Raw genomic sequence first — 20756 nt, forward strand, 5'->3', positions numbered from 1 at the left:
CGACCATCTATCTATACAGTATACTTTTTCTGAGCGCTACACACTGTTGCATACAGGTTATGTACACATGGACCAACCCATAAAGGAAAGCAGATGCATCAAATAAATATGCTCCTTCGGGACCACGTTTTACATTTTCCTTTCATTCACGAACATTTGGTGAGCGATAAGGACTTTTGCCCGATAATTGTCCTATAATCAGTCCAGTAATCCGGTAATCCAGTCCAGTTGGACCTTGTGCCCTTGCATCCCGCATTGATTCGGGGTAAGAACATCAACAATGCTCCTTTAGAGGTTAAACAAATCCAAGACTTCAGGTGCACAACGTTGTAGATTTTTTTTCGATATGGTCCCCAAATAATTCTGTGTTCAATTATCCGGTCACGTCAACAGTTGAAAACAGCTCTCTTGGCATTGAGATCTGGTTACCAGTAGAATCCTCCCGACGCCCTACACACTGACTCCAGTTGATATCTTGGTGCATTTAACATTGTTTCTGATCGTCTTCCAACCAATGAGTGAAACTGTGACAGATCCTGCCTTGGGGGTTTTCTCCAATAGGTCTGGCAAGTTCGCATTGAACGAGGGCTGTTCCGCTGGTACGTGATTCAGTTACTGATGTGAGCGCACAGAGCTGAGAGAGAGCGAGAGAGAGAGAGCTGTAGATGAAAACGTGCTTGTGGATTTTGTTCCTAATAGGCTACATTTCGATGTGCAGTAGGCCTAGAGATAGTGTGTGGATCATAAAAATGTGGGGATGGGAATGAATATAGAAAAACCGATACAACCTGTGAGGGTTTGGGTAAAGTGGGGGTAATACCATAAAGCTTTGGTTAAAGGTGGTCAGTCCTGTTCGTGCAGTGGCTGGTACTAGGCTACTAGGCTAGGCAATCATAACAACAGACCTTTGTTTTCTGACTGTGGAAATGCTTGTGGACATGATCGACCAAAATAACGTTGCAGAGCATGTATCCAATGCTTCCAATCCCAATCCACCTAATTACGATGTTTATATAACTGCTATGACACATCTTGATTTGGTCTTGTCTCCTTTCACTGCATGGTCTGATAATGACTGTGGTTCATGACTCAAGAATACAAGCTGGTTGTATTGAGTGAGTAAAGATACAAGTCACAATAGGATAAAACGAAGGAAAAAGCAATAATATCATAGTAATAAAGTAACAAGTTGTCAATTAATATTAGGGATTATTTCTCAACATGGGGATATTCTTTATATTCAGAGACTGTTTCCTATTTCTTACCATAAACATCACACTTGTTGTTCCACCTCTTCCTGCTATGCAATATCCACAGTTATTATCACCGACAGATCTTGGGGAAATGGAACGACATCTAATCCAGTCTTCTTTCCAATCGTCTAACATTTGCATTTGAATTCTCACCTGGCCAGAGCAGTGCAATTACCAGTCTCCTATGTCATACAGGTATGCACTGACATATTCTGTCTTATCAGCGTAAGGGCAAGATCAGTATGGTTGCAGGTTCATCATTAAATTGCTTGTTGTGCCGGCTCTAAATCAACCTTGAGTTGTCTACAGGTTCATTTATATTGTCTGAAACATGCTGCCGTCCTCCTCTGGGGAGCAGCAGCTTTGCCAGCCCAGGGTGAAGCCTGCATAAATTGGACATTACTGCAGGTGAGAGATAAGGGCAACAAAGGCAAACCCTAATTTTTATTCAGTCTGTTAAACCCCCCAGGAAAGGATGGCTATTGACAATACCGTTTGCATTGACACATTTATACATTTTTCTTACTATTCTCACAATTCCCTGAATGTGAAGTTCAAATCCATAATGCATGCCTCTATCGTCCACGTGTGCCTCTCCATTTCCCCATAGTTTTTGTGGAGATTGAAGCGTTTGTGCCACGGTGAGATTCTTCCTCGGAGCATATTGCTCTTCTTTCTGTGATGAACTTTCATTTGCATCTGCTTGTGACACCAAGAGATGGGTGCATTGATTGTTTCACTGCAAATTGATTCGCAGTCAAATATGCATTAAGATGCCACTGCATATTTGAGTTGCTGTAATTCTGGAAAATCCGGAATGACAAGTAGTAAACAGTAGTTACACAGCTTCGAGCATGAATACAATATTCACTTTCCACCTTGTAATGGCGTGATTAGAGTGTGAGATTGAACTGTTTATCACCCCATATCCGTATCACAGCCTGTATCACAGCTCACCACCTCTAATTAAAAACCTCCAAAACACCAAGTTAATGCATGCGTAATAGGTGATAAAAAGAAAAAACGTTGTACAAAGCATCACAGAAAACATTTTGCCACAATAATGTGCAGTGTAGGAACACAGAATGCTGTTACATGTATGATATCCAGTCATGTGTGCCCTATGCTCTCAACACAAACCCCCTGAGGTGGGCAGACACATGTGCCTCCATGCCCTACAGATGCACCTCATCGCTCCTCCTACTCTGGTCTAGCTAAACCACTCTGACAGCTGCCTTTGGTCAGGTAAGCCTATGGGGACCAGCTCTCTGTTTACCACGGACAATGTGCCTTCAAAAGACCTAATGCAGTTATACGGTCTGAACAATGCACATTACCCACATATTAATCAATTATTTTCAAGGAACTCCAGTGGAGAATACTGGATGAATTTAAGCACATTTGAGACTGGGTATTCTAAGGGTTTTCGTTGGTTAGTCCTTCCAATACCCTTCACTGGTGCTGCATGACAGTAGTGCACTCAAATGTATAAGCATCTGCATTATAACGTCATAAAGAGGTCTCTTGAGCCATCGTGTAGGACTAATAATTCACAGCCTTTTGTAGTTGAAAGTGCTTTTGATGTGGTCAAGTATGTGAGAATTTTCCAGTATTATCATTGCCCCTACTGTACATTCCTGAGTCAGACAACAACTGTGTACAGTATACCTTTGTATAACACTGTAAGTACATCCTAGAAACAACATGGTTCCTCATTTCCCTTTTGTTTCTTTAAATTGAACAAGAACCATAATACAAGAGAAAACAGTATGCTGTAGAACAGGTTGTTCTGTTTGGTATTGAACCGAATAGAGCCCTTGGCCTATAAATGGATTGTTGTAGTGTAGGGATTTCATTCAGTGCACAAGACCCATGTGTTATCAACATAAATATAACATGTGTGCTACTTCACTTCTGGGCCACTTCACTTCTGGGCCTGTGCCTGCCTGTGTAGCACTGAGACAGAAACTAGCACACTGATGCACAGCCTCAGGAGGGTTGTGTCAGATGCCTAGCTCAAGTGGCCCACATACAGCGTGGGGAAGTGATATAGGTGGATGTATGCCTGGATACTCTCTGGACCAGCACTGAAGGAGCAGGTTAGGAAAAGTAATCACCCTAGATACATAGTTGGAAGTCCTGGCGATGCGTTTGAGCATAGAATAAAAGTGGATTTGATTTCAAAGGGATTATAATGGAGGTCACTGCGTTTTGATGTCCCCATTCCGATCATGAAAATGACTTGGGGATGATGAAATCAATTACTGCACCCTCGGATGAAATATGAATGGAAACACTTTTTAGTTATGCCATTTTTAATAAGACCCTTAAAAAGTTGGGGGAAAAATTGCCTGCTTTGGCTAAATGAAGTGCAGCTCTATGAAACTGTACTATGGCGATATCAGTAGTCTGAAGGAAATCATACTTGAAACATGATGGATGGGTGCTTTGGCGCTATCTGGCCCTTTTGTTTTTTTGTGATGAGTGAGCACAAGGTCAAAATGAGGTTTATCCTCCGATATCACCTGCCAGTCCAATCGGGGGAGTAATGTGCATTCAAGGTGACATCAAGTTTCTCTGTATTCTGTGTGCCACTCCATAATATCAATTTCCCGGAAGCCCAGAACTTTTCTTGTGACTGTAAGGGGGATATCTGGAAGACGTTGCAGTCCCTTGCCATCCTATGTCATGGATAAAGACAATTAAAGTCTGATTAGGAATGTAGCATGGCAGGAACACCCCCCAGCCCCAATAAAAGTCTGTTAATGATTGTTTTTTTAAAAACTCAGAATAAAACTCCTTCATGGTGTTGACTGCCTCTCCTTGTCAATTGAAGGTTGTCCTAAAGGAGAACAGAGTGGATATCCCCTCCAACAGAAAATAAAGGAAGTCAATGGCAACTCAGTGCATGCCTAATTGCAAATCAATAGAAATTACAATGTTTACTGGGTTGTAAGGGGGAAGACATGCCTTCTACTGCTTTTCATGGCTCTTATCTTTATATCGGTTGACAACGAAATTCCATGTTCAAAAGTGGTGTCACAGTGTATTTTGTATCCAAATATGACCAACAGAAGATCAATGTCGTCGTTGCTAATGGTTGCAAGAGCAATGCATTCATTTCGAATGGCTTCAGTGATGTCTACCCTGTCTAGGAGTAGCCTACAAAGTTAAAGACACCCTGTCACCTAGTGGGGTGTGAACACAAACAGCTCACCCCCAATTAGTATTATGTGCTACTGTATAGGGACGGGGAAAATAATTTACAAATACTGTAGCAACATGAAAGAGGAGGGAAGTCGCCCACAGAGATAAAAAATAATCTGTCAGTCCTGCACAGATAGAGCAACATCAAGTGTTGTCTCGGAGGAATTCCAATTACTTCATGGCGTACTAGCAAACCACTAATAACTTCTGGGAACCTTAAAACAAAACACAGTGGCTAATTCACAACCAAGTCAATTAGACTGATGGAACATGTAAGGTCTCTCATTTCCTCATCTATGTGGAACGGAAGAAAATGGACAACTAGACCCATGTTTCATTTGACAGCTGTCTACAGGGGAACCAGTATTGACATAATGAGACACTCCACTGTCAGCAGTGTGCAGAAAACAACCGGTGTGCAACTGGTACAGATTCATCACTAACAACAGCCTCATCATCCCAGGGCTTGGAATCTCTCTAGCAGTGTTGACACAGTCCTGAGAAATGGGACTGCAGACTCGGACATGTGCTGCGGAAGACACAGGGGTTTAAATGAATTCTCTCTGCACATGCCATGCCGTTCGTGGGATTACAGTAAAGGCTGGATGTAATGAAGTCTGTCTATAAGACAGGTAAGATGTAACAGAGACTGGTTAAAATGAAGTCTGTCTATAAGACAGGTAAGATGTAACAGAGACTGGTTAAAATGAAGTCTGTCTATAAGACAGGTAAGATGTAACAGAGACTGGTTGTAATGAAGTCTGTCTATAAGACAGGTAAGATGTAACAGAGACCTTTTGAAATGAAGTCTGTCTATAAGACAGGTAAGATGTAACAGAGACTGGTTGTAGTGAAGTGTCTATAAGACAGGTAAGATGTAACAGAGAATGGAACACTTGACTCTGGATTTGCATGGTGAAAAACTAGCTTCCAGCTAAAAAAAACCAAAAAGATATAAAATATATATATACATATATACATGGGATAAACATAATCCCAGGGTTGGGTTTTCAGAAGACTGAGGCGAGTTTTCCTTTAACTTTTTACCTGGGCTTTGTTCCTTTCAAACAGAACCAGTCAAAAGTTTGGACACACCTACTCATTCAAGGGTTTGACTTTATTTGTATTATTTTCTACATTGTAGAATAATAGTGAAGACATCAAAACTATGAAATAACACATTTGGAATCCTACAGTAACCAAAAAAGTGTTAAACAAATCAAAATATATTTGATATTTGATATTCTTCAAAGTAGCCACCCTTTGTCTTGATGACATCCTTGTACAGTCTTGGCATTTTCTCAACCAGCTTCATGCGGTAGTCACCTGGAATGCATTTCAATTAACAGGTGTGCCTTGCTCAAAGTTAATTTGTAGAATTTCTGCGTCATGCGTTTGAGCCAATCAGTTGTGTTGTGACAAGGTAGGGGTGGTATACAGAAGATAGCCTATTTGGTAAAAGACCAAGTCTATATTATGGCAAGAACAGCTCAAATAAGCAAAGAGAAATGACAGTCCATCATTACTTTAAGACATGAAGGTCAGTGAATATGGAAAATTTCAAGAACTTTGAAAGTTTTTTTCATGTTCAGTCACAAAAACCATCAAGCACTATGATGAAACTGCCTCTCATGAGGACCGCCACAGGAAAGGAAGACCCAGAGTTACCTCTGCTGCAGAGGATAAGTTCATTACCAGCCTCAGAAATTGCAGCTCAAATAAATGCTTCACAGAGTTCAAGTAACAGACACATCTCAACATCAACTGTTCAGAGGAGACTTGCTGAGTCAGGTCTTCCTGGTCGAATTGCTGCAAAGAAAAAAAACATTACTAAAGGACACAAATAAGAATAAGAGACTTGTTTTGGTCAAGAAACGTGAGCAATGGACATTAGACCGGTGGTAATCTGTCCTTTGGTCTGATGAGTTCAAATTTGAGATTTTTGGTTCCAACCGCCATGTCTTTGTGAGATGCAGAGTAGGTGAAGGGATGATCTCAGCATGTGTGGTTCCCACCGTGAAGCATGGAGGAGGAGGTGTGATGGTATTGTGGTGCTTTGCTGGTGACACTGTCAGTGATTTATTTAGAACTTAAGGCACACTTAACCAGCATGGCTACCACCGATTTCTGCAGTGTTACACCATCCCATCTGGTTTGCACTTAGTGGGACTATTATTTGTTTTTCAACAGGACAGTAACCTAACACACCTCCAGACTGAGTGATGGAGTGCTGCATCAGATGACCTGGCCTCCACAATCACCCAAACTCCTCTCAATTGAGATGGTGTGTGATGAGTTGGACCGCAGAATGAAGGAAAAGCAGCCAACAAGTGCTCAACATATGTCGGAATTCCTTCAAGACTGTTGGAAAAACATTCCAGGTGAAGCTGGTTGAGAGAATGCAAAAAGTTTGAAAAGTTGTCATTAAGGCAAAGGGTGGCTACTTTGAAGAATCAAAAATATATTTTGATATGTCTAACACTTTTTTGGATACTACATGATTCCATATGTGTTATTTCATAGTTTTCATGTCTTTACTATTCTACAATGTAGAACATGTCCAAACTTTTGGCTGGTACTGTATTTGTTTTGATCCTGACAATCTACCCAGTACCTGCCGATGACTAGCATACCTATAACATTATGCTTCCACCACAATACTTGAAAATACAGAGGGTTTCACTCTTTGTTTTGTTGTATTGGATTTGACTCAAACTTGTCGATTTGAATTTAGGCCAAAAAGTTCATATATTTGCTGTAATGTCTTGCGGTATTACTTAACGGCTGGTATTAATGGATGATTTGGAGTGGATTTTTTTCCACACAGTTTCCTTCTTTTCGCTTTGTCATACAGGCGAGTAACATGGAGTGAATGCAATGTTTTTGATCCCTGTTGTATTTTCTAATATTGTGGTGACAGCATCATGTTATGGATACGCTTGTCACCGACAGGGACTGGGGAGTTTGTTAGAATCAAAATAAATATGAATGGAGCAAAGCCAAGGTAAAAAGTTACAGGATAACCAGCCTCAGTCTCCTGAAAACCTAAACCTGGGACAGAGATTTTTTTTTATAGCGGGACAATTACACAAATGTTAATGCCAAAGACACACCAGAATGGCTTTCCAAGAGGTGTTGAATGCTACGGAATTGGCCGGTCTCAGTCCTGACTTAAATCTGCATTTAAAAAAATCAGACAAGATTTTTAATAATGCTGTCCATCATTATAGTGGTATTAGTAGTGACTGTGGTCAATTCTAGCATGAAGCTTTATCTCAGAAATCTAAGTTGAGTCAGTCTGTATGCCCTGGACCAGAGCTAGTTAATGTGGACCAGAGCTAGACCAACGCTACGAGCTACGCCCTGAACCAGAGCTAGTGCAGACCAGAGCTAGCTAGCGACGAGCTATGAATTGGACCAGAGCTAGTTAGTGTGGACCAGAGCCAGACCAGAGTTCTGGTTCGGGGTGTAGCTAGCTCGCTCTGGTCAGTATTAGCTCTCGTCCGCACTAACTTTGGTCCACAACATAGCTTGTAGGTAAAGTTTGAATGACATTTCTAGCTTAAATGGTTAAAGGCTAGTTATGGTGGAAATGTTTACCATTCAAGTTAATGGCCATTGAAATGCATTGGGATTTATGTAAATATGATTGTAGTGTGAAAAGTACAAGTACTATCAAAAAGTTTTTTGCAAGCAACCTGACCAGTGGCAGTCTGGATGTTTTAAAGTTATCAAATCTATCCTTCCTGTTTGGCCCTGTCTGGGGGTGTCCTCGGATAGGGCCACAGTGTCTCCTGACCCCTCCTGTCTCAGCCTCCAGTATTTATGCTGCAGTAGTTTATGTGTCGGGGGGCTAGGGTCAGTTTGTTATATCTAGAGTACTTCTCCTGTCCTATTCGGTGTCCTGTGTGAATTTAAGTGTGCTCTCTCTAATTCTCTCTCTCTCGGAGGACCTGAGCCCTAGGACCATGCCTCAGGACTACCTAACATGATGACTCCTTGCTGTCCCCAGTCCACCTGGCTGTGCTGTTGCTCCAGTTTCAACTTTTCTGCCTTATTATTATTGGGCCATGCTGGTCATTTATGAACATTTGAACATCTTGGCCATGTTCTGTTATAATCTCCACCCGGCACAGCCAGAAGAGGACTGGCCACCCCACATAGCCTGGTTCCTCTCTAGGTTTCTTCCTAGGTTTTGACCTTTCTAGGGAGTTTTTCCTAGCCACCGTGCTTCTATGCCTGTATTGCTTGCTGTTTGGGGTTTTAGGCTGTGTTTCTGTACAGCACTTTTTAATTTTACCTTTATTTAACCAGGCAAGTCAGTTAAGAACAAATTCTTATTTTCAATGATGGCCTGGAAACAGTGTGTTAACTGCCTGTTCAAGGGCAGAATGACAGATTTGTACCTTGTCAGCTCGGGGGTTTGAACTCACAACCTTTCGGTTACTAGTCCAACGCTCTAACCACTAGGCTACCCTGCCGCCCCACTTTGACATATCAGCTGATGTACGAAGGGCTATATAAATAAATTTGATTTGATACGATTTTGGTGTTGGTAGCTTTTACGGTTTTGGCACTACAGGTGGCAGCAGAAGACAAATAAGAATACGTATAAACAGTTTCTAAAGTTGTGGTTTGCTTTCAGCAAGCATACCTAAAATTGCTTATAATTTGAAAGGCCATGCAATTACAAATCCAGCATTAGCAGTCCACAATTAACCATTTTGTACGTCTCTTTCTTTTTATTTAACCTTTATTTAACTAGCCAAGTCAGTTGAGAACAAATTATTATTTACAATGACGGCCTACCCCGGCCAAACCCGGACGACGGTGGGCCAATTGTACAATTGAAATAGATTTCAATATTTTAAAACAATCCACCTGGCAGGAAATATGTTGAACCATTGCAGGGCCTGATGATACAGATTGATTCCTGACTGCCCATAAACGAGACTAAATTACTCCTTATTTGCATTGCATGACTCATGAATATAGACTATCATCAGACTTTCTATTATTGTGCAGCTCCTAAACTGGCCACCATCAACCTTTAGTCTTACCATAAGTGCCGATGAGATTCAATGTTATATTGCTTGCACAGTCACCTGCACCTGATACTCAGCAGCTTATCATTGGTCAGTTCCACCCATGGATTTCTGGCCTTTCCCCAACTCTTTGAGGTTCCATTGCGTGATGTTTCCCCCTAGTGGTGTGAATTTAACCTGGTCCCAGATCTGTTTGTGCTTTTGCCTACTCGATTGTAATTATCAAGCCAAACATGTTTTTGCATGACAATTCCATAACGAGTTGGCAAGAGGGCAGAAACAGACTGTCAATCAGGCTAGTGTGAATTGCCATTCCCACTGAGGATGGGGTCAGTGGGGGACAGACAATAGAATACAAATAGTAGGCCTGTACTGATTTTAGATTTTTTTTGTCAATATATGTTCCTATAGGAATCACTTTCATTGCTGATTCAAGAAAGGGATCAACTATGATAACGTCTAAACATTATACTGTAATTATCTATCATTGGGGATTAAGCTTACCAACATCACAAGTATTTACAAACCGCAATATGGCGCCCAGATGAGTGCATGCAATACCCATACTACCATAAATTGTTTTAGTTTTCGTGATATGAACTCCATCCCATATTTTGACGTTGTTCCATTGATGATGCAATCACTTAATGGATGCTAAGGATGTCTCCACTTTGGGGAGAGAAGAAAAAGTCGGATTACACTCTCCGTGCCTCTTTCAAGATAGAACATAAAACAAACCCTAATTAAGGAAGGAATTGCGTTGGTCTAAAATACTGTAGGGTCTTGGATACTCGTATTAGACATGGGTTATGTTAGAGCTCAACGACGATGTCTACTTTCAGGAGAAACAACATAAGGCCACTGACTTTTTGACAAGACCGTCCTCGAGCTATTTATTTTCGACCTATTTACTGTTTGTACAACTTGAGAAAGTTAGGACCATCCGATACATTGTAATTGAAGAAGATGAAGCTTGCTCCGAGACTGGGAACCTGCGGCGGGATCTGGTCATTACCCTCGTTTGATGGTTCTTTTGCACAAACATTTTTCGATGTATTGAACAACCAACCCAACGTCTGCTTGATAAGATTAAGAGAGCTGGATGGACAACTGTCGTCGACAGTCTCAGAGACTTGGCCGAGAAGAACTGTTCAATCGGTTGCATGCTTTTTTTGTTGTCGGTCCTCGCATTTTACAACGAGATCATTCATTTAATTAATTAATTAATTAATTCAATGTTCCCTGTTGATGACATCTACATTGAGATACTTGATTGCAAAACCTTAAGTACCCGGTTCTCTTTAGCAGTTGCATCTGATCAAGATGTTGGTCAAAACTACTGTATAGCCAAAAGTTACCATATTTCAGCGAATAATCATTTCAGGTGCGAATTGACGAGAATGAGTAGATATGCAGACCCGCTGTTAGTGAAAGAGCTTGACAGAGAAATGGAGGATTCATGCCTTTGTGGTCATGGTAATAACGGTGGAAGTCCACCAAGGTCTGGCATACCACGGTCCAAGTCAAGGTGATAGATTTCAATGACAACAGGCCAACATTTTTGGACAGCTTCACCAGAGTGGAACTCTATGAGGATGCTGAAGTAGAACTCTTGCTATCACAGCTTAGTGCAACTGACCCGGACGAGGGCAAGAATGGTGAAATAATGAATAGGTTGGTGGAAAAAAGCGAATGCAGAAAATAGGCAACAACAAATCTTTACAATTGATTCCTGTGTGTTTCTCGCTGCAGGTTGATTTAGAGAAAAAATAGTTTTATGAATTCAAAATATGAACAGTTAGGATTGACATTTTAGATGTTAATGATAATACCCCAGAAATGGTTATAGAACTGTTTAACAGGGTTGCCTACAAAACTGAGTCCGCGGCAGAGAGCAGCTTTGTGTCTGTTCAGTACCATGGACAGCGACTCTGGGTGAAACGGATATGTGCGCTGCCCTTTGCACAGCCATGACCATTTCAGGTTGCAACAGGCATATGGGAGGCACGTACATGATAGTGACAACAACAACGTTAAATAGAGAAATATTACCTGAGTACAATCTGACTGTTGTTGCAATGGACTTTGGAACACCGCAGTTCAAAACCACATTCAAATACACAATCCGAGTCAGCGAAGAAAACGACAATGTTTCTACTTTGAGTAAATCGTTATATGAAGTGTGAGTAGAGGAGAACAATGTAGTTGTGGGTACATTTCTATGATCTGTGTTAACCAATGAACTCGATCTGGACCATAACCCTGAGATAACATACCGACTAATTAATGATGAATCGAGCGCAAAATTCCCTTCATCAAAGTGTGTCAGTCAATTTAGTTTCAGTCTCGGTCTGTTCAGCATTAGCATTCATTTTTGAGTTGACCAAAGCAATTGATGTGCAAATACAGGCCAGTGATGGTGGATACCCAGTGCTATCCAACACAATATTGGATACGAGTTATGGACCAAAATGACAACACACCAGTGATATCATCCGCTCGTTTAGTAAATGGAGCCGCTTTCGCGGTCTTGGCAACTGATGTGTCAACTGATATGCCGGTGCTGCGGATCAAAGCGCAAGACGCTGATGAGGGATTGAATGCAGAATTAACGTTCCTTATCTTGGAGGAAGCCAACAAATTATTCACAGTAAATGAACAGACCGGGGACCTGTATCTCCGAAACACACCATCCTACCACTCGGATAAAATATTTTATGTGGAAGTGGGTGTGAAAGATAAGGGCGTTCCACCACTAATGACAAGGCTAAAGGTTAATGTAATTTCTGCCCAGGAACATTAATTGACGGGCCAGACAATAGATAAGCAATAGATAAACATGAGTTAACATTTTCCCAATCTTACACAATTGAGGAGTTGTGTATTGATGGCCTTGGCCTACAATGCGATGACAAGAAGAGGCCACTACAACACTAAATACAAAGAAGACTAGCAATCTGCCCCAAAATGTACATTTCATCTTCGGAAGTCGAAGGCCATCACACCCAGTGTGAATCCTGCTCATTTATCGATGGTGAAGTTGTGAACACAGCGCGGGCTTTATGTGACGCCTCATTTTCCATCTGCTGTGGAGACCAACATAATAGGGTAGTGAGTTACTGAGTGAGGTGTGTGAGAGCTGAGTAGAAGGCTACACTACTGTTCCTGATATTACCGATGATAGGCTACTAATATTCACACGACAAAGATTGATCCACAAATGTGTTCTGATAATGGATCTTCCCTCTAATTCAACCCTGTAGATGATTATGCCTTGTGGCACAAATTATCGGGTCGATGGGCAGCTTTTTGACCTACATGGAAAATATATAGCAATGATGAAGCAAGCCATTTCATATTCTATTGATTGATAAATGCATTTTTCCCCTGTGGAATTGGAGATCTGTCACAACCAGTCACAAGCTAGTAGCCTACATCACCCAGAGAAAAAAACTATGGCCTTATTTTGTCCATAGTGTAATGTCATAAACATATAGGCTGTCCATTTTGCCACCAACAATTCCCAAGAGTCTTGGGGGCTTCCCTAACCATACAATCAGTGGATATGGAATTAGAATATTCTGAAGGCGCTGCAGTGGTTTGTTGTGAAAGCTTCCTAGAAAATGGGCAACTAATCAATACAAATGCTCATCTTGATTTAAATTATACACCATAATGTTCATCTATTTTATATAATTCCTTAGTGATGAATAGTAGCCTTAGCTTTGTTGAATGGAAAAAAACAACTTGCTAATGAACATCCAGCATCTGATTCTAGCACTGTACTGTAGGTTCTCTGGCAAAATTTCAAGTAACACTTTTTTCCCCTCTTCCTTCAGGACATGGACTTCAGATGGCTGGATTATGTAAGATTTTTTAAACGCTGGTGTCTTATTTTCTCTTCTAAATTGCAGGTTCACTTGATGCTGACCCTAAACTGTTAGAGGATTCTGTGAAACCAGCACACAGGCCGCATAGCCAAAACAAGACTGTCAACCCATATGCAGAAGATACAACTTTGAATCATCATCAACAACATCACAAGCAGGAGCTGACGCAACAGAACAACACAAAGGGAAACTGTTTCACCAGAAGAAAATCTCTCTTATACACAAACTACCAAAAACTAGAGATTTGCTGCAGATGAGTCCGCATTCACTGTAACAAATTGCTGTAAATTTACAGAAACACTTTTAGTTAGCTATGGTAATTCTATATTACAGTACAGTAAAGATCAATGCATTATGAGGGCTCAATGGCATTCCACTACACTGCTGTAAAATTGATGTAAAAATTGAATTATGGTGCGTTATGGTAAAATGTTGTGGGCGGAGAAATAATCTGTCTCATTAACATATTTGGAGTCATGCCTTGTATGAGGCTATATTGGTTACACCCATTAGTGAGAATGCTGTACCCCACAGAATACAGTACCATGCCATGTTTTTTTTGTAAATTTATCCTCCAAATCTACAGTAACTTACTGGCTACTGTGCTGCCAGAAATGTACTGTAATTCAGTACCATACTGTAATTTTAAACTCTAAAAACTTTTTCCTGAATTCTACAGTAATGTACTGGCTGCTGTGCTGCCAGTAATTTACTGTAATTCAGTACCACCCCCACAGAATACTGTACTATATTGTATTTTTGGAGCACCAAAAACCTTGTGTGTGCATGGTATTGTTGTTGCTCATTAACACATTTTGAGGCGTGCCTTGTAAGAGACTGTACTTGTTGCGCCCATTAGTAAGAGCGCTGTACCAATTTAAGTGATATGTGGTAGTATGTTTCCTAACACCTACAGTATATGTATATAGTGGACAGATCATAGCGGCAGTAAGCTTTTGATCTGTTTTGCCCTATAGCCACTGCCAGTTTCAAAGCCTTTGTTAAAGGCCTCTATAAGTGCAAGTGATATAAAACACCAAATACTCATTGATATGCTGTAACACAGGGTTTCCCAAGCCTCCATCTGGGTGCACATTGTAGATTTTTTACAATACAATTTAACAATATAGTACTGTATTGCTGTATATTTATAGTAGCATTCTGTAAATGACAGTGCATTGTGGAAACATTTTGTAGGAGGAATATTTTGAGACGTGCCTTGTAAGTTGCTATTTGTTGCACCCATTCATGAGAATGCTCTACCAATTTAACTGAAATGTGGTAGTCTTGCCATAACAATTGAATGTCTATAGGGCACAGCGGGTCTTAAAAATGTAATGGTTGAATATTAGACTACAACAACATTCCCGGTAATGGTTACACAATCCTTTTACTTGCTTGACTGTGATGTTTTTTTTTAATCAACCTTAGATTCATTTTTATTTCATTTTTTTCTTGAACCTTTATTTAACTAGGCAAGACAGCTAAGAACTCATTCTTAGTTACAATGACGGCCTACCGAAAGTCGCTCTGGACAAGCACATCTGCTAAATGACCAAAATGTAAATGTTAAAAATGTACATTCGCAAAGCACACTGCTGGGTATTATTCCAATGAGCTCCGCCTTCAAACTATTTATATATTGATCAAATTTGGCCTCGTTTGGGGGTGGAGGTCATGAGAATAATACCAAGCAGTGTACTTTGCAAGCATTATTCTTTTACAATCATACATTTACATTTTGTAAAACATTAAGAACACCTTCCTAATATTGAGTTCCACCCACTCCTGTGTATATATTTGTATCACAAAATACATGTATTCCAATTAGACTGTTACAAAATAGGCTACATTATCTGTAGTTGGGGGCAGGTAAAATACAAATGACAAAATAGGTATTGAAATACCTACAGTATATAAAATACCTACAGTATATAAAATATATGTAACAGAAATACTGCCCGTGTTGGCACTAGCTGTCTACACTGTAAATCTGAAACAGTTTACTAACCACTGTGCTTCTGGTAATGTACTATCAATTCTAAAAATACAGCATGTTCCTGTAGTCAGGTGTTTCAGGAATAGCTGTGCATTTGTGTTACAGTAAAGGTCCTGTAAATCTACAGTAATTTACTGGCTTCTGTGCTGCCAGTAATTTTCTGTAAATGTACAGGATATTTTTTACACTGCAGGTTCTATCCTGGAGGCTGAAAATCTATCCAGGTCACCTGGGACATATTCTGCTGTTTAACTCATCAACACTGAAATAAGACTTCCTAAGCTTGTTTGAAGTTGGTCATGAAAATAATTCCACTTCCCCAAGGACATTTCTTTGATTGAATGATGGATGCTTTTCTTCCTTTAATAAAAATGTCAAATTTTCAATTGACAGTTCGAACAAAACTTTCTTGTCTCAAAGTAATGCATTTAAAAAAAAACATTATTTAACTAGGCAAGTCAGTTAAGAACAAATTCTTACTTATAATTACAGCCTACCCCAGCCAAACCCAGACGACGCTGGGCCAATTGTGCGCCGCCCTATGAGACTCCCAATCACGGCCGGATGTGATACAGCCTGGATTTGAACCAGGGACTGTAGTGACGCCTCTTGCACTGAGATGCAGTGCCTTAGACCTCTGTGCAACCCAAAAAGCCCAAAATGAGTAGACTACTCATTGTGAACGGTACATACTGTATTTATTGGAACATAAAGCAACTGAAGTACTGGAAATGTACTTTAGCCATACAGGCATTTACTGATGATACAAGTCAAGTGCTGTGTCCAGCATCATTTGTATGGCATTGAAATAAATCTGTATCTGTATGTTAAATATCAATTATTTTGTCTAAACTAGCACAATATACTTGAAGCACACAATCTGTTTGCCATCATAATGGACTTTGCTTCGACGCATATTGATTCATTTTATACTAACAAACAGCATTATAATTGTTTGTTTATACACCTTATATATCATTTCACATGCTATATACAGTGCCTTCAGAAAGTATTCATACCACTTGACTTATTCCACACGTTGATGTGTTACAGTCTGAATGCAAAATGGATTACATTTATTTTTCTGTCATCCATCTACAACCCTGTAATGACAATATGAAAACATGTTTTTAGAAAATGTTGTACATTTATATAGAAATGTCTCTTTACATACGTTTTCACACGCTTTAGTCAATCCATGTTAGAATCATACAGTGTATTCGGAAAGTTTTCAGACCCCTTGACTTTTTCCACATTTTGTTACGTTAGACTTATTTTAAAATGGATTAAATAGTCCCCCCCTCATCAAACGACACAATACCCCAATAAAACAAAGCAATACTTTTTTTTACAGATGTATTAAAAATAAAAACTGGAAATATAATATTTACATAAGTATTCAGACCCTTCACTCGGTACTTTGTTGAAGCCCCGTAGGCAGCGATTACAGACTCAAGTCTTCTTGGGTATGATGCTACAAGCTTGGCGCAACTGTATTTAGGGAGTTTCTCCCATTCTTCTCTGCAGATCCTCTCAAGCTCTGTCAGGTTGGATGGGAAGATTTGCTGCACAGCTGTTTTCAGGTCTCTCCAGAGATGTTTGATCGGGTTCAAGTCCGGGCTCTGGCTGGGCCACTCAAGGACATTTAGAGACTTGTCACAAAGCCACTCCTGTCTTGTATTGGCTGTGTGTTTAGGGTTGTTGTCCTGTTGGAAGGTGAACCTTCGCCCCAGTCTGAGGTCCTGAGCAAGTTTTCATCAAGGATCTCTCTGTACATTGCTCTGTTCATCTTTGCCTCGATCCTGACTAGCCTCCCAGTCCCTACTGCTGAAAAACATTCCCACAGCATGATGCTGCTACCACCATGCTTCACTATAGGGATGGTGCCAGGTTTCCTCCAGATATGGCGCTTGGCATTTGGGCCAAAGAATTCAATCATGGTTTCATCAAACCAGAGAATTTTGTTTCTCATTGTTTAAGAGCAGGCTGTCATGTGCCTTTTACTGAGGAGTGGCTTCCATCTGGCCAATCTATCATAAAGGCCTGATTGGTGGAGTGCTACAGAGATGGTGGTCCTTCTGGAAGGTTCTCCCATCTCCACAAAGGAACTCTGGAGCTGACCATTGGGTTCAGAGAGACCATCGGGTAGTTGGTCACCTCTCTGACCAAAGCCCTTTTCTCCCGATTGCTCAGTTTGTCCGGGCGGCAAGTTATAGGAAGAGACTTGGTGGTTCCAAAGATCTTCCATTTAAGAATGATGAAGTTTACTGTTCTTGGGGACCTTCAGTGCTGCAGAAATGTTTTAGTACCCTTATCCAGATTTGTGCCTCGACACAATCCTGTCTCGGAGCTCTACGGGGGACAATTCCTTCGATCTCATGGCTTGGTTTTTGCTCTGGCATGCACTGTCAACTGTGGGACCTTATATAGACATGTGTGTGCCTTTCCAAATCATGTCTAATCAATCGAATTTACCACAGGTAGACTCCAGGCGGCAGGGTGGCCTAGTGGTTAGAGCGTTGGACTACTACCCGAAAGGTTGTGAGTTCAAACCCCCGAGCTGACAAGGTACAAATCTGTCGTTCTGCCCTTGTTAACCCACTGTTCATTGAAAATAAGAATTTGTTCTTAACTGACTTGCCTGGTTAAATAAAGGTAAAAAATTAAAGTCCTAGAAACATCTCATGGATTATCAATGTAAACAGGATGCACCTGAGCTCTATTTTGAGTCTCATATTTATCTGAATATTTATGCAAATAAGGTATTTCAGTTTACAATTTGTAATAAATTTGCAAACATTTCAAACACCTGTTTTCCCTTTGTCATTGTGGGGTATTGTGTGTAGATTGCTGAGAATGTGTTTGTTATTTAATCCATTTTAGAATAAGGCTGTAATTTAACAAAATGTGGAAAAAGTCAAGGGTCGGAATACTTTCCAAAGGCACTGCATATACTCAGTGGTAGCGATTCTATGGGATTATAATGAGGACAAAACTTTGAGAGTTTGTATTTTGATTTTCGTTGTCGCACATTGAGATTCGTGGTTGCAAGTGCGATTCACAAATGTGTAATTTAATTTTGCAAGCTTGTATCATGTGTGAAAGATTTAACAACGGTCCAAAATTTGTAACTTGACATATGAAACATTCAATAATTTATTTCAGAATGATTAGAAATCCATTTACAAGTATGAATATTCCTCTTTGAATCAACAGTAGACTTGCAGAGAGTTCTGTCACTGTTGTCACGTTACCAAGAGATACGTACCATGCTGACCAAACCGCATGCGCGTGTATGTCCGTGTGCGCCATCGCGCACATGTTTGATTTTGTACGCCCACACCAGAAGCAATCAGGACACGCAAGTTGAAATATCGAACAAACTCTGAACCAATTATATTAATTTGGGGACAGATCGAAAAGCATGAAACATTATTGGCAATTTAGCTAGCTAGCTTGCTGTTGCTAGCTAATTTGTCTTGGGATATAAACATTGGGTTGTTATTTCACCTGAAATGCACAAGGTCCTCTACTCCGACAATTAATTCACAGATAAAATGTCAACCGAGTTCGTATCTAGAAATCTGTCCTCCTTCAGGCTTCTTCTTCTTTGGACTTTATATGGCGGTTGTCAACCAACTTTAAGGTGCATTACCACAACCAACTGGACTAGAGTGTGGACCTCAGTTCACCTTTCAATCACCCACGTGGGTATATGCTCCTTAAAACCAATGAGGAGATGGGAGAGGCCGGATTTGCAGCACGTCGAACATCAGAAATATATTCTATTTTAGCTCTTGGCTACACAGATGTGTACATTTATTTTGAAATGCTCACACACGCGACGCTAGCCCTGTCGTCAGCATGTTAGCCTGTACAAAGTTTTGTACATTTGTAGAAAGAGATTTGCAAGTGAAAATGTGATTTGAACATTTTACTTCTAACCAATCAGTTCTCACTGCTAAAATCACAACCTCCTAACCATTGCCTGGATTGTTCCATCAAACAAATTGAAGGAAGTATCTCCCTATATGAGCAAGAGAGGATGAGGTAAATTAAATGAAAGATCTACTTGAAAGTAATCGTCCCTTTTATCGGTGTTTATCCATTTGTTGTTGTGAAAAGGCATGACAGTTTGCTTATCATGTGAAATATAATTGTACATATCAGACAAACTTCAGACAGACACTATTGCGTTCGCTAGCTGGCCTCTGACATTCATCCTGGCTTTAATATCAACTGGCTGGCTTTATCAGGTGTGAGGGGAAAACAAAGATATTTGCAAGTTAGTTAACCATCTGATTGATGAAGTTCATTATGCCATTAGCTAGCTAGATACTGTAGCTAAATTGAAACTGCTAGGGGAAAGCTAGCTAGCTAAATCCCACCATCACTGCAGTGTAGCTAATGTTAGCTTGGTTTCTAGAAAATAAAGAAAATATATGTTAAAGACTTGTTTCTGACTTTGGAACACTTGTCAAACTACTTAATTCCACTGCCTGTTTATTGATTAATTGGTGACTGAAAAGGTTGTCAAGAAAAATGCCCCTCCCAATTTCACTGCAAATAGACTATTAGGCTGGTTGGGCATCATTTGGCTGATGTGCACATTTAGTGTTAAATTAGCTTTGTTAGCCAAGTTACTGACGGATTAAAATGATTGTTATTCATGTTTTTGTTGTTATTGCATTTCAGGTGGAGAGGGAGTAAGATCACGAGAAAGGAGGATGCTGGCAGACCACCAAAGGACCCTAGAGGTATTACAGTCAACTGGATATTGTATCTGAATTGCCCATATATTTCACTGACACTGAGAAAATGGTTGGATTGTTCAGCAACGTGCAGTAAATGCTAACACGGCTTTGGTGGTGAAACGTACATCATGTATTTATCAGGCCACTGCATGCTGAGACAAGGGCCTGGATGGTGACACACATCTTGTTACTGACTTTAGAAAACTTGTCAAACTGCATTCCACTGCTTGTTTATTGATTAATTGGTGACTGAAAAGGTTGTCAAGAAGAATGCCCCCCTTCAATTTAAATGCAAATAGATTAGCTAGCTAAAGGTAAACTAGTGACAACTTGATGAATCTTATGAAAATGTAAAACTTTTTACAAAATTATGGCACATTAGTTCAAGGTAGTTGGGGTTCTCAGCAACTTCAATCAGTATTGACATTTGAGCAGTGAGGTTAATTTCTTCCCCCTCTACTCTTTTCCTCAGTTTGAAGCACATCCCCAACACCCAGACAGATCTAAATAACTTGGGAACCGCCCAACCACCAGGAACATCTTGTGTTCTTGGTGTTCATTCACAAGGTTAGATAGAAACAGATTCACACATGTTATTCTATATCATG

Source organism: Oncorhynchus masou, chromosome 10, assembly GCF_036934945.1.
Source record: "Oncorhynchus masou masou isolate Uvic2021 chromosome 10, UVic_Omas_1.1, whole genome shotgun sequence".
In the NCBI taxonomy this organism is placed as follows: Eukaryota; Metazoa; Chordata; class Actinopteri; order Salmoniformes; family Salmonidae; genus Oncorhynchus; species Oncorhynchus masou.